Source organism: Schistocerca gregaria, chromosome X (assembly GCF_023897955.1).
Source record: "Schistocerca gregaria isolate iqSchGreg1 chromosome X, iqSchGreg1.2, whole genome shotgun sequence".
Taxonomy (NCBI): domain Eukaryota; kingdom Metazoa; phylum Arthropoda; class Insecta; order Orthoptera; family Acrididae; genus Schistocerca; species Schistocerca gregaria.
In genome coordinates, this window is record NC_064931.1 from 700,948,877 (window position 1) to 700,962,684 (window position 13,808).

General features: G+C 42.0%; 1 non-coding gene across 1 annotated transcript; it reads right to left on the reverse strand.

Annotated features, from left to right (window-relative positions):
• Positions 1–3,437: 3,437 nt before the first annotated feature.
• Positions 3,438–3,511, reverse strand: Trnat-ugu (transfer RNA threonine (anticodon UGU)). Its single transcript has one exon. It is a non-coding gene; the product is annotated as a tRNA-Thr (tRNA).
• Positions 3,512–13,808: the final 10,297 nt, after the last annotated feature.

The window sequence follows — 13,808 nt, forward strand, 5'->3', positions numbered from 1 at the left end:
TCATGGCTCTCGATGTGAAACTGCTCTGTAAATTATCTTCTTTGTGTCGGAATTTTAGGGTTAAGAGCAAACCTACAAAGGTCTGATCTAACAGCCAATATACATCCACATCTGAGGCACAACTAATCGAGATTTGCTACTATCACTGCCTCGTTTAGGACTCAAGATGTTATTGTTTGAATGCAAGCCACCAATTCTACGTGCAAAAAAGACAATTTGCAGCACTTCTCGCCTAACCACAGTTTTTCGTTGCGGAGGGACTTCCTTCGAGGTTTTACACCCGTATAAACCAACGTACAATACACACGACCCAGTCTTACACACATTGTTTCAACGTATTATCACTATGAAAGAAAATAGTTTTGAAAATTACACTCACAAATTAATTCTGTTCACATAATTATACAGGAATAAGATCAATTATTTCCGCATGTGTTGAAGCAAAGAATATTGAAAGACAGATATGACAATCCGCATGAGAAAGCATAGAAGATACATGACAGAAGTACAGTCGATACTGTACGTTAGTGTTACAGGGTGACTTCGTTTCCCTGGAAGAATTTTAATATAGTGTGGTTGATCTGTAAATGAGAGTGCGTATACAACATTAGCGCCATTCCTTTACGAGTTCTGATCGAGTGTTCAATTTTCCCACCAGTTTCGCATGGTAGATTTGTTACATTTTACGGAGGTGCCACAAAGATAAGAGAAGATAGGACTCGTGCGGAGGGATGCAGAAAGACTTTTCTTTCTTTTTTATGTTCCTCGCTGCATTTGCGAGTTGATCAGGAAAGAAAATGACTAGTTGTGAGTGGTGATACAAGGTACGTTCCACCACACACCGTACTGTAATCTGCCAATCAGCCTAAACACATTCGTGAACAGCTTCGTAGCGTCTCTGACACCGTTTAACGGTATGACAAGTAACAGAACTGCAATCATTTAGTCGGAGTGAAGATACGAGATTTATCGACAACCACCCCTTCCATGCGGGCGCACAGCAAGAAGCATACAGGGTGTAAATTTTAGGTTGATAAACCAGAATCACTCGAAAAATAAGGTTCACACGAAAAAATATGTAGAATCCATAGTTGATTATTTTCGAGGGGGCCACCTGCTGATGCTAAAATTAGCCCACCCCCTCCCCCCCCCCCCCAGACCCCCGGGGTTGGGGCGGGAGGCAACTTTAAAATTTCAAATGGGAATCCCCTTTTTTCATTGCAGAATCTGATTCTACATAAGAAACTACGTACATTTTGTCTTAAACATTTGTTTTTATTCTTCGTAGTTGGCCCTGTAATTCAAGAAAATCCATGTTCTCATTTTTGTTTGAAAAGTGGTTTCGGATGAATAAAAAATAATTATTTACTTCGTAAATTTTGATTCGCTAAAACTAAAAGTCTCCTTCTCTCTCTATAATGTGGGGTTTGAGAGAGAGGAATTAGTGTTATACAAATGTTGCAGCAAATACTGTATTCATTTTTTCCGCAGATTTGGATATGTTTTATTTGTTTCGTGGTGAAACCGCACAACTTGTAATTATCAAACAAAGCATCTGACTAGCTAACTAAGTAACAAAAATCCTACTTTTTATTTATCCATAACCATTTTCCACGCAAAATGAGAACATGGATTTTTTTAATTACAGCGCCCACTAGCAACAATCAAAACAAATGTTTAAGACCAGAGGCACGTAGTTTTTTTATGTAGAATCAGATTCTGCAATAGAAATGGAGGTCCCCAATTGAAATTTTTAAGTTGCTTCCTACCCCACCCCCAGGGGTCTGGGGTGGCGGGATAGCTTTAGCACCAGCAGATATCCCCCTCGAAAATAATCAACTTTGGATTCTACACATTTTTTCGTGTGAAGCTTATTTTTCGAGTTATTCTGATTTGTCAACTTAAAATTTACACCCTGTACAATGTCTGCGGTAGTAGCTACGAGGAATTCTCATAGCTTATTGCCTACTCGGTTGGTTGCTTGGTTAATTTGGGGGAGGGGACCAAACAGAGAGGTCATCGGTCCGTATTGCCTGCGATGCACCAAAGAATAACAAAACCATCTCTATTTCGTTACAGGAAGAGGGAAACCAACGGCATTCTGCAGAACACCTATTTCAGCCCCAAATCTCAACACAGTTCACTTAAGGATTGTAGAGTGGCGTTGAAAAGTGAGTTTGATTTTGATCAGCTGACTTGGTATGCAGGAGTACAATGCATCTTGATTATGCTACTACTGGACGAAACTAAGAGTGAGGCGCTCTTCCCATTCAATTAAAAAAAAGGGGGGAAAAAAGAAATAGCAAGAGGGAAGAAGGTAACGCTTCCCGTTAACAGATCTCATATTAATCGATTCTCGGCTGGGTCGGGGATTTTCTCCTCTCAGAGACTGGGAGTTATGTTGTCCTTACCATCTTCATTTCATCCCCATCGACACGCAAGTCGCCGAAGTGGTGTCAACTCGAAAGACTATATAGTTTATGCTACAGGATTTCGTTAGATAGAGCTTACTTCTGTTGAATACACTCTATGTTGTAAACAGTGCGAAAGCAGAAGAAGACGAATTGCTGTATCCTGTAATTTTAGGTATGAATCAATCTCTTCACATGCGAAGTCCGCTGTTTATAGCTTCTGTTGTTTGATACGATATGGATCACGTGTTACCTCATACATATCTACAGTATACATCGCTGTGAAAGCAGCTACACAACTTACAACTTACAACTTACGTTAACACTATAATATATGAAATGTAGGTAATGCATTTCTTTATAAAAGAACTTTTCTTCAGACTCTCGAGGTCATATTATCGGATATGTATTATCTTCGAGGAGAAAAAGCCGGTATAGAAATATAACCACCATTCCTCACTGCCCAACGGCCTTGCCGCATTGGCAACACCGGTTCCCGTCAGATTACCAGAGTTATGTGCTGTCAGGCTTGGCTGCCACTTGGATGGGTCCCCGTCTAGCGAGTACCGTTGGCAAGCGGGCTGCACTCAGTCCTTGTGAGGCCAATTCAGCAGCTACTTGACTGAGAAGTGATGACATGACGGTCAGTCAGGACCATTGGGCCTTCAGATCCGGTCTGGACGGTGTCAGTTTGTTTTCTGATTAACGCCCGCTAATAGATGTTATCTCTGCGTGCAATGTGAAGTGGAACAAGAACAATGCGGGTGACATATCACTCCAGTGCATGGGTGAGATCTTACTCTGAGCTAACGTGTCCCATGCATGTGTTAATCTTCCTGCGGTGCTTATGTTAATATAATGAACAATTACGACAGTGTGTGATACAACAAACAAAATTCCGGTGCTATCCCCAACAGTGCATTTTTAAAACTAAGTGATTCGAACATTTTGATAGTTACAATGAAATGAACACCCTTAGCTGCTTACAGGCATTGATATACGTCAACGGGGACAGATGAATATGTGTGCCTCGACCGGGACTCGAACCCGGGATCTTCTGCTTACATGGCAGACGCTCTATCCATCTGAGCCACCGAGGACACAGAGGACAGCGCGACTGCAGAGATTTATCTCTGGCACGCCTCCCGCGAAACCCACATTCTCAACGTATTGTCCCGCACTACATTCGTAGTGCCCCTGGCCATTATACTTTTAGTATATATTTTGATAGTTAATGTTGAATGCTTTTTCCCTTCACACTGATACACAATACTGAAGCTGGCAGTAGAGAGACAGTTAGCGACACAAAATTGTCTCTATGTGTCAGATGTATCATAGGCACTATACTACATGTGCTAAGGCCACTGTGACAGCAACCACATGTGCTGGTGGGCGAGATTAGCATTCACCATGTGAGGTTGTAGCAATGTTGGAACAAGATTGCCGCAATGTCGTTGGATAGCCTTTTTTGTAAGTGTTAATATTTACTTTATTCACAAATTCTAATCCTTGTCATAAATTGAATGTGTACTTGTCTTCTTATATCATTCAAATCTATTGGTTATATGTGTGAGAGTGAACACATCCTGTATTATCGTGCTACAGCTATAAAAAGCTGTATTGTGTCACCTCCTGAAGTTGACAGTTGGAAGGTTCTGATGCTTTGACAAGATGAACTAGCTATTACCGCTGGCATACACAGGTTTATACTTCAAGACGCGATATATATCAGCAATTTGTAACATGTCTGTTTGCTTCACATCTTAATTACATTAATTATATCAACAATCCGGCGAGGGTTTGACATAAACTGATTATTGTGTGTGTGTGTGTGTGTGTGTGTGTGTGTGTGTGTGTGTGTGTGTGTGTGTGTGTGTGTGTACTTGTTTAGTAGCATTCAGATTTATTTGTCATTTGCATGAGGATGGAAGCCATTCTATTGAACGATATTCCTCTTGACTGCTTGATAGTCAAAATAAAGTCTCATGTCATGATGTAGTGGGCTGTGAATGTGGTGTACTTAAAGGCGGTTGTTACTGTTGTGATGTGTACATTTGTGTGTGTAACACACGTGTAATAACAATAATTGGAAATTGAGGGATATTTACCGATAGGAACTGCAACTCATTATCTCTGAGGGCTCCAAATTAATTTGCTATCTTAAGGTGAGGCATGCTCACATCTGCATTTCATTCTGTGTATTTACACATCGTCTCAGCATGTTGGAGCTTAAGATTCTAGTGTGTACAGGCACGCATTACCTCAGGTAGTGACGATGTACCATTTTCTATGTTCGCGCATGTTCGAGAAAAAACAATGCTCTGCTCAGCTAGCATTGTAGGGCATCACCTTAATAGCTTGACAATAACCTCTTTTTTATATAATTGAGAGAAAATTTCCTTTCTAGAGGCTGAGGTCTTCTAACTGCAGAGCAGAAACCTCAAATTATCCCTATCGGACGAGAGCAAAATGGATGGCGGGAGGGAGCTTGACTCCAATTGGACGACCTACCCCTCTCCCCTCTCTCACGTCCCCTCGTCTAGATACCTTGACAAGTGTCGCCAATGACCTTGAATATGATATTTAAGACAGCATCACCTGTAAAGTGACATCAAAGGTCATTTTAAGTTTCTACCGTATGCCCACTAACACCCTATTCACGCCCGGGTACAATCATGTTTCCTTACGCAACCGCAGATGTCTTTCCACGAAGGCAGTGGCTGCCTTGTCTCACAGAGTGATAAATATATTAACAGTTACGGGGATTAATTTTAAAATAATAAACTATTTACCTACTTGTTTCCATCTGTCACGCTTTTATTTGACTACCCCTTATTTTTGGCTTTCAACATGTATCCCGAAAATGTGGTTCAAATGGCTCTGAGCACTATGCGACTTAACATCTATGGTCATCAGTCCCCTAGAACTTAGTACTACTTAAACCTAACTAACCTAAGGACATCTCACAACACCCAGCCATCACGAGGCAGAGAAAATCCCTGACACTCTAAACAGCTGCATTTATCCAAAGTTCCTGAGACATATATTGCTGCAGTTGGTAGACATACCACTGAAATTAAGGAAATTATCGTGGTATCAATAAGACGGCTGTCCCATCCACTCCACATAGATACATACAGATATTCTTAACAGAAAATTTGGTTGACCCTGTATCGGTCTTTAAGAAAACTCAAAGTGGCCTGCTTAAAAACTCTGGACTATTATTCATGGGGAAGTTGAAACAAGAGATCGGCAAGGAAACATCGACGACTTCAGAAGACATGAAATGTATTATACGAACCTCTTCTGCGCTAATAGAAGATGAAATTCAACGGGTGATTTTATTCGTCTAGTCAACATTTTGATTACAAAATATTACAGCCACTATAACAAACACCTGAAGCATACCAGATTTACGTGTTTCCCCCCACCTTATAGAATAGGGCAGACGATGTGGAACCTTTTCTCTTCATAGCAGGACAGTGCTTTGTGGCAATGATATCTTGTTCCTCTTATCAGATTCCTCACACGTTATGTATATAATTGCTGTTCGAAGCCTCTTCCTAGTTCCATAGATAATAGCATATTGCTCGCGTCTCGAGATGGAGGTATTCTGTGTGGCCTATCTTAATTGCCTCACGCTGAATATGCCTGTAGTGCTTTTGCCATTCAGTAACAACTACAAATTCATAATGTAGTGACATATGGACGGGTTCTATAAGACTACCACAACCAATTATCACAAATGACGCTGAGAGGAAACTGATGTTGGCTGTTAGCGAGGGTAAGAATTATCTTGTATTAAACCTCAACAGGATAATGAAAAATTTTACATCGAAAGTACCAGATATGGAGATTTTCTATGCCTGAATCAACTTTCAATATTCCTAGAAGAATTAAACAAATCCGTAAGTTAGGAAAATAAGGAAGCGTATCTGGAGTGTATCTGTGTCATTTTTGTTCCACTGTTAACGTTGTATTGTTTACTTCTAGCGCAGGTAAATTACAGGTAGCAATGGAAGATTTTAAAAGAGTGAATTTGAAATTAATCCTGACAGTCAGTTCCAATGTCACTATATAATTCATGGGCGACATATCCAGAAAAAATAGTAAGAACTAATGATGAAGCCAGAGAAGTAGTGAGTTTTCGTATTCATCTTTCGTACACAAAGCAGTATTCATAAAGTAAAGCTTCTGCTGTTCCAGAAAATGTGGTCTACAGTCAGTCAGACAGTATTATTAATTTTGAGTTGTGGCAATAAGAAATCGGCAATTAATGTGAAAAGAGTTTGAAACCTGAGGGTTCCTGAGCGATCAGTGAAGAGATGGAGTTTTGGAGTTACTAGCAGGGACAGGAAAAGATTCATATGGACAAGGTAACACACAAAATTGGGACCGTAATGAAAATTAAGTAGAGATTCAAATGGATATGATAACACACATAATGGGTCCATAATGAAAACTGAGCAGAAGTTTTTTTTTCTCTGCTAGGGACAGGAAAAGACCGACGCATAAAATGGCTAGTTGGCATTTGGATGTAACGGATGCATACAGATGAAACTACTATGGGTGGCAAGGTCTAGAGGAGACGAAACTTCCTGGCAGATTAAAACCGTGTGCCGAACCGGAAGTCGAATTCGGAAGCTTGCCACGTCATGTGTGGAAAAGTCTAGGGGAGGCCTTCATACTACAGATGATGTATTTAACCGGAGTTTGTTTAGAAAGGCGTACAAGTGTCTTCGTCACAGTGTGAATGTGAAATGTCTGATCTCCTTTATCAGGTGATAAGAGCTGGACGGAGGAAGGAGAGGCAGTGGCAGGTGATGCTGGGCCACGTGGCGGTGGCCGGGGGCAGGCGAGTGCCGGAAGTTATAATTCGGGGTCCGCCTGCGGCGGGGCTGGTCGGCGACTGCCACAAAAAGCGGCCGCTCGCACTTTATGAAGGCAGTGGCCCACTGCGGTTACGCGCACCACAGGTGTAGCCGGCCGCAGCTTCCTCCACCCACCGCTCCACACACGTCGCACACAACATCCACATCTGTACTCGACAAGCCACCTCACGGTTCCACAGCCACCGCCTCGCTTTCCAGCAGGTGCGGATCTAGAGAGGAGGGGCCACACTCTATAGCGGTTTGGATAATTACATCATCGGAGAAACTATCGGCCAAAAACTTTAGGAGTACCTGAATATTGCAATTGTCTTACGAACTATAATAACAAAAATCTTTCTTAACGTCATAGCTGGTATGATATAAAGTCGAGGTGTGCACAGGCCTTATCATATTTTCAGTGTTTCCCTTAACTCCAAGAATGTTAAAACGCACTTACAGACTATTCCAATGTGAACTTGTACAGGAGAGGGTGGAGTGGGAGGGATTTTGCATCTTCCTGTCATATCCATCTACCTTCGATAGTGAGGATCTTTCCCCTTCTATCTTCGTCTCCCTCGTCTTCTCGTACACTGAAGAGCCACGTGAACTGCTACACCTCCCTAATATAGTGTAGGGTCACCGCGAGCACGCAGAAGTGCCGCAACACGACGTGGTACGGACTTGACTAATGTCTCAAGTAGTGCTGGAGGAAACTGACACCATAAATCGTGCAAGGCTGTTCATAATTCCGTAAGAGTACTACGGGGTGAAGATTTCTTCTAAACAGCACGTTGTAAGGCATCCCAGATATACTCAATATTGTTCATGTGTGCGGAGTTTGGTAGCCAGGGGAGGTGTTTAAACTCACAAGAGTGTTCCTGGGGTCACCCTCTAGCAATTCTGGACGTGTGGGTTGTCGCATTGTCCTGCCGGAATTGCGCAAGTCCTTCGGAATGCGCAGTCGACATGGAAGGATGCATGTTACCAGACAGAATGCTTACGTACGTGTCACCTGTCAGAGCCGTATCTAGACGCATCAGGAGTCCCACATCACTACCACTGCACACGCCCCACACCATTACAAAGCCACCTTGAACAGTCCCCGCCGGCCGAAGTGGCCGAGCGATTCTAGGCGCTACAGTCTGGAACCGCGCGACAGCTGCGGTTGCAGGTTCGAATTGTGCCACGGGCATGGATGTGTGTGATGTCCTTAGATTAGTTATGTTTAGGTAGTTGTAAGTTCTAGGGGACTGATGACCTCAGCTGTTAAGTCCCATAGTGCTCACAGCCATTTGAACAGTCCCCTGCTGACATGAAGAGTCCATAGATTCTTGAGGTTGTCTCCATACCCGTACACCTCTATCCGCTCAATACAATTTGGAACAAGACTCATCCGACCAGACAACATGTTTCCAGTCATCAACAGTCCAATGTCGGTGTTGACGGGCCTAGACGAGGCCTAAGGCTTTGTGTCGTGCAAGCATCAATGGTACACGAGTGGGCCTTCGGCTACGCAAGCCCATATCGATGATGTTTCGTTGAATGGTTCGCACGCTGACACTTGTTGATGATCCAGTATTGAAATCTGCAGCAATTTGCGAAGGGTTGCACTTCTGTCGTTCTGAACGATTCTCTTCAGTCGTCGTTAGTCCCGTTCTTGCAGGATCTTTTTCCGGTCGGAGCGATGTCGGGTACCTGATATTCACGGTACTCTCGTGAAATGGTACGTGAAGTCTCCACCTCATGGCTACCTTGGAGATGCTGTGTCCCATCGCTCGTGCGCCGATTACAACACAACGTTCAAACTTACTTAAATCTAGATAACCTGCCATTGTAGCTACAGTAACCGATCTAAGAACTGCGCCAGACACTTGTTGCCTTATGTAGGCATTGCCGACCGCAGTGCCGTATTCTGCCTGTTTACATATCTATGTATTTGAGTACACATGTCTATACCAGTTTCTCTGGCGCTTCAGTGTAGTTTGTTGATTCCAACAATGTACTCACGAGCTTTGTCAGATTTGTTGTTGCTGGCATGTATGGCCAGCCTGTGACTAGGTGCCTTTACTTGGCTGAAATGTTTTCTAAATTGAGTCAAGCCTTGAACCAATGCAACTAAGGTGCTCAATTGCAGGCGGACTGTTAGAGTAAATCACCCCTTTCACAGATGCTACCCATTTGGCTGCATGTGGCGACCGGTGATTTGAGACCAGCTGGCGTTCTACCTGTCGCACGGCCATTCACATGGCGGCGTTCGCAAAACGGAAAAGCTTCTGCGCTCTAGCGTTGTTGTTATGTTTCAATGAAGACAAGACAAAAGAAACTTTTATGGATGAAATAAAATGAGTGAATGATGAACAAAGATTTCTCGCGTAAATTTGTTGTGAAACGTACAACTTCAAGACCCTACAAAGAGTTAAAACTTTTTACGTAGTAACGATAAGTGATTTTATGAACTGCTGGAATTAAAATGAGAAGAAAGAGCTACCAGCACTGCTGAAGAGACCAGTAGCAACATTACCATTTCTGGGTACATGCAGATTTTACAAAGACATAAAATACAGCTGTGCCTTTTTGCCGCTGCTGCTTGGAAAAGTCATCGATGAAACGCGCTGGACCATCTTTAGCCCACTACAATCAATTTATTTGTCAGTATGTGTACTACAATATATTCGGATGATATATAAATTTAGCCGGCCGCTGTGGCCGAGCGGTTCTAGGCGCTTCAGTCCGGAACCGCGCTGCTGCTATAGTCGCAGGTTCGAATCCTGCCTTGGGCACGCATGTGTGTGATGTCCTTAACTTAGTTAGGTTTTAAGTTCAAGTGTTCAAATGTGTGTGAAATCTTATGGGACTTAACTGCTAAGGGCATCAGTCTCAAAGCTTACACACTACTTAACCTAAATTATACTAAGGACAAACACGCACACCCATGCCCGTGGGAGGACTAGAACCTCCGCCGAGACCAATCGCACATTCCATGACCGTAGCGCCTTGGACCGCTCGACTAATCCCGCGCGGCTTAGGTTTAAGTAGTTCTAAGTCTAGGGGACTGATGACCTCAGATGTTAAGTCCCATAGTGCTCAGAGCCAGTTGAACCATTTTTTTATATATATAAATTTGTTAATATTTGAGGACATTTCTCCTCATTTGCTACTTCAGTTTCACTTTATTTCATACGTTGCAAAAGACGGAATTTTTCCTTGTCTATATAATAAAAGCTAATCGTTTTTATATAAAAAAGTCTTGTCTGCAGCAAGCTGCACTATTTATTTCTTTGCACTTTTCTACAAGAATGTGACACACCTACTTCCTTGTATTTCTGTGGGAATATTATTTTGATTGTACCTTCCATAAGCACGGCCATTCTTTTTACGTACTGATGAAACTCGCCCAAAACGCTTGTTTCCCTACATCGGCTTAATCGAAACAGCGACTTTGAGAGCGAGAATAATAACAACATGACCAATGAGCAACACAGAATCGGACGCTGTACTGACGCACTGTTGTTTGTTAGGTATCGGTCTGGGTAACTAGGTAGATCGTCGACGGTAGAACCGACGCATCCTAAACGCGGACCCGACTGTCAACCTATGGTCTACACACAGGCAAGAGTGTCGCGGCGACGCTTTCTGCGAACAACTGGGCGGATCGATCGACCTGTGCATGGGGGGCCCTTAGCCTCAGGAACACAACTGAGAATTATCCTCTGTTGAACGATGTCCGTAATAATTTAGAATCACTTGCCATTTTCGAGTCTCTTAGTTCACACGATTCTGTATTTTCCAAAAGTTAGCTGAAATATTTGGAAATATAAACGCTTTTAGTAAATGATGCGTGGAAAGAATAACTGTAGAAAAACTGGCGCATGAATTTCGTTGCGACCACCTTACATGCATCGCAGAACTGCACCACGCTCGGCTAAGTCAGTTTTTGATCGCAGACAGTCACTCACAAGACTCCTCTGAGCACTGGCGTTTATAACCGTTACTGAAACAAGGAAGGATGGGTTTTTGTTACCACAAGGTTAAAAGATTTGACCAGTGCTGGCCAATGGGAACGCTAGGTGGCAGAATTGGTTGGAGTTCGTTCATGCTTCGAAGCGAAAAAGACACTCTTCCTTTTATGAAATATTTACCTGGGCCAACAAATGGACTTACATGAAGAATTAGAAATTCTCATTCAAGACACAGTATATGGTAACATGTTACTAGAAATTTGTAATATTAATTCCTTCAAAAACTGCTCTAATGTTGATTTTTATTTTAATGAAAAATGTTGCCTTTAAAAAAATTACCTTTATCCGTTACTCATATTCTCTAATATGTGACGTGACAGAAATAAATCTAGATGGAAAAGGTTACATATTCACTGTGTATTACTGTCTTAACTGTTAAAATGAACTAGATACATCGGGTAAGACTTTTTCGAATGAGGTATATACCTGAAAGTAAAAATGTGCTCTGTGTAGCAGATAACTAAATTTCCATCAAAGATGGGAGCAAGTCTACTAGTGAAATGATCTAAAGATGCAAATTACTAAATGCACTAAAATATATGTATCTTTCGGAACAGGATGGTATTTCCATACGTAACTTCACTGGCACACGCAGCAAGTGGACCTAATCACACTTCAGATTACTGTAATGTACCTGAAACTGTAATACAGATGATGCTGCTGCAATATTCTTGCAAAACGCGTCCTGCTAGCTAAATATTAGTAAAAATTGTCTTAAACAGTAGAAATTATTTCATAAATTTAAAATTAAGTCAGACTCCTCAGAACATTCCATATGTTGTTATGGTCTACAGTCTAGAGAATTGTTTGATGCAGCCCTCCATGCTGCTCTATCCAGCGCAAGCTTCTTCATCTCCGAATAACTACTCCACCTACATCCTTCTGAACGTGCTTCGTGTATTCATCTTTTGGTCAGCTTCTACGATTTGTACCCTTCATGATGCCCTCCAATACTACACTGGTGATCCCTTGATGCCTCTGAACATGTCCTACCCACAGATCCCTTCTTCTAGTCAAGTTGTGCAACAAATTCCTCTTCTCCCCGATTCTATTCAGTACCTCCTCATTACTTACGTGATCTACCCATCTGATCTTAAGCATTCTTCTGCAACACCAAATTTCGAAACCTTCTATTCTCTTCTTGTCTAAACTAGTTATTGTCCATGTTTCACTTCCATACAATTGAAGTTCACTCTGTTCTTGCCCTCCGCAATGAGCAAAATTCTGTAGCTAGCAGTATTTGAGACATTCGTCGGTTGTAGCTTCCGTTGCACACTTTGTGGTACTTCAGTGGATACAGGAGCGAGGCCCATGCCCGAGGGAGGACTCCTACGGGGGGAGCCGCGCGAACCGTGACAAGGCGCCCTAGACCGCGCGGCTACCCAGCGCGGCTGCAGGGATTGGAATAAACTGAAACAGAGTTTGTTAACATTGAGTAGTTTTTATCCTTGTATACTCAGCATTTTGGGTTGTGAGCAGTGTTAGAATAAGGACGTTGTTAGACTTCTACTCGCACTTTACACGAGTTTGTAAGTTCATTCAGTATGACATCAAAGTCTTATTGTCCCTTATGCATGAAAACCCAGTCTCGTATTATCTGGGTAATACGTAGCAGTTTGTTGCCAGACAAATTCCCCCACAGCTTTTGCAGAGTGCATATTTAAATGACGCTGCCGTTGCTCTCTTGTCTTGGTAGCGGTGAGGCTGCGGGCACACCGGACCGGTAACAAGGGTTGTCCGCCTATTAGATTAGATTAGATTAGATTAATACTTGTTCCATAGATCATGAATACGACACTTCGTAATGATGTGGAACGTGTCAGGTTAATAAAAGATGTCTGTACAAGAAATTACATTACACAAAATATTGCATGACACTAATGATTAAGTTTTTTTTTTTTTTTTTTTTTTTTTTTTTATGTTGCGCCCTGCCTTACTCTTATCGACAGGTAAACTCCCGGCACGTGGACGCCGCAAGGAGCGGTCCCAAATGTCAGGAAGTGACTTCAGACATCCACCACAGCTGTCCAGCTTGCTGACCCAGTTTCGTATACTTCGTGTGTGCGGATGACATCCGCTGGACTGAGGCTCAACAACCATCCTCTCTCTCGTTCAATCTCCTGTCTGCATTTCTCTGAACGTCCAGCGCTATTGTGATTTGTGTGACCTTAGACAAGTTTACAAGACATTCGTTAGCAACACAATTCACATCAATACAATTACATATGGTCTTACAATTTTTTCATAATTACTTTTACATATAATATATATCGTATTTTACTGTTACTTTCAATGATTTTCTCATCTAAAGCACTAATTTTGCCTTAAGTTATGTCAATATTACATTTCGTGAAGTAACTTATTCATTAAATTTAAGTTTATTTGTAAAACTGTTAATATTTATAACTCTTATATGTTTACTAGATGATTTTTCAAAATTTAGCTTACATTCTTACTACATTTTAATTACTGGTAGCTTCCATATTTACAGTTTATCATGATAAATC